This window comes from Penaeus monodon, chromosome 29 (assembly GCF_015228065.2).
Source record: "Penaeus monodon isolate SGIC_2016 chromosome 29, NSTDA_Pmon_1, whole genome shotgun sequence".
NCBI classification, from domain to species: Eukaryota; Metazoa; Arthropoda; class Malacostraca; order Decapoda; family Penaeidae; genus Penaeus; species Penaeus monodon.
The window spans coordinates 1,401,130-1,403,412 of NC_051414.1; positions in this window are offsets into that span (position 1 = coordinate 1,401,130).

Consider the following 2,283-nt stretch of genomic DNA (forward strand, 5'->3'; position numbering starts at 1 on the left):
GCAGTTGGTAGACAAGCTGGTTGGGTAAGATTTAAACTTGATATTTTTTCTTCCAATTTTATTCATGTGACACTACTCGTAATAACCACAGCATTCAGATTTGTGAAAGGAGAAATGGAGACATTATGTTGTAGCAGAGCTCTTTGATGACAATGTGTTATTTGTGGATAAATGGAGAAACTTTGAAATGGAGGACTTAAAAGCTTACCCTTCCAGTAGAGAAGGGCGATCATTGTAGATTTGAGAACCAAGCAGCATTTGATACAGCCACGACGGGACGTGACTGGTGGAAAAGCCCAAGGAAACATGTACCATGTACTTCTTTTTTTCTCTCCATTTCTGTTGTAGATTTTCCTTTTATCAATGTTTTACTTTCGTAAAATATTGCTAAGAAAGTTAACATTCGAAACTGAGTTTTAGACTAAGCAGTTGTGAGGGAAATAGTCTGCACTTATGGTATGTAACATAATTTGAATATAGTTGTTATAATATATTGTTCCTTGATGACAGGACTTCAAAGAACGTGTTGTTATTCTGCATTGTCATTTGTTTCTTTGGGATTTCCCATGAGCCCTAAATGTGTTCCATATTGAAATTATTGTAAGTGAACGGTAAATAAATGTGTATATTGAAATATTTATTATTCTTATATTACTGGAAAAAGAGCTAACTCTATTGAAGTATTTTGAAAATGGCAGAGCCAAAGAAATAGAATATTACTATAGAAGAGATCAGGAGGAGGTGGAGAAGGATCACACACTTATAATTCCTGAACTTTGATCAGTAATTGAGAAGAATGATTCTGAACTTTATTCATTATGCTGTGGACACAGTAACAGGTCAGTGCCATGTACCCAGTCCATGCAAAGAACAATTTTTTTTTGTTGACTGCACATTTCTATAATTTACTAAATGATGGTTTTGCTATTAGATTGCCAAGAAACTTGGATCATGATGAAAATCTAATAGAGAGGATATTCCTTTGCTGAAAAAAATAATACGTAGACGTCAGAAGTTATGGGGTCATAAAGTTTACCAAAATGAAGGACAGCACTGACCAGAATTGCATCAAATATTCACCCTTACTCCACATACAAGGAAATAATATAGATTTCCTGAATCCTGAAATGCAGTGTTTACTGAGGCCCCTTCATATCACAAATAAGCTGGATTTAAACACTTGAGACACCACAGAGTTACTGCTTAAAACTTCTTACCAGTACTTGCCTTTTCAACCATATGTAATTCCATATGTAAATAACTCCATGCTAATGATGGAAGGGTAATCAAGCGCATAAAGATACTAAGCCTTGTACACATGGTTAGGGAAGTCGAGAATTAAAGATGAACAGTACCTCAGTGATTCATATTCATATCAGTGATACACATGTTCGTTCCTGGACTGATTGACACTCACTTTTGAATGTGTTCTAGTAGTTCACAAAGAGAAAGTCTTCAGGCTATGTTATATAACAGCACATTAAAGTATCTCTTGCTACACGTGGGTCCTGAAAATGTTTATCCTTTAAACAGTATCGTAAAGAGAGATGTATGCCTTTCACATTAGTTGATTTGCATATGAGACCAGTAATGATATAGAGTAACAAACTACTTGGTTGTCACTCATACACCATAAACCTTTAGAAAAACTGCACACTTGCAGAAGCAAACTAAAGCAATATCACATATATGTGGTATATGAGAAACGGCGAACGTGGAGGAAAATTAGATATTCCAAGCAGGGAAGCTATTAGGACCCCAATTCAAATGATATGAAATATCTACCCTTTGATACCTTGAGAGCATTAACTTCACATTACGTACAAAACGTAATCTACCACCCAAAAGATAGCGTAAAAGCGTATCGGATGAAGGAAAAACAAACTACATTCATTGAAGCCAAACACTCGCCGAGGATAAGCAAGTCCTTCGATCTGGGTTCAGGTGTCTATCAACAAAATTAAAATAGTGGGTGATGATAACAGCAAGGATGATCAGAGTAACCTTCTTAAAAATATATAAATTAATTAATTATAAAAACATTTAACTCTTATTAATTTAATCCTCTTTCAGCCCTTGGCAATCCCAAACTGGCTGTGATGAACGTTCCTTTCATTTCATTCTTAGTCGGCATGACGGGTCACTGCCAGTCGGCTGGTTCCATTCCCATGAGCAAACCCATGCATACGTTTTCATCCCAGGCTAAAAGTTTTCGGCATAGTTTAGGTTACAAACCCATTAACCAGTAGATAAGTAAATTAGCCTACTTCTCACTTTGGCAAA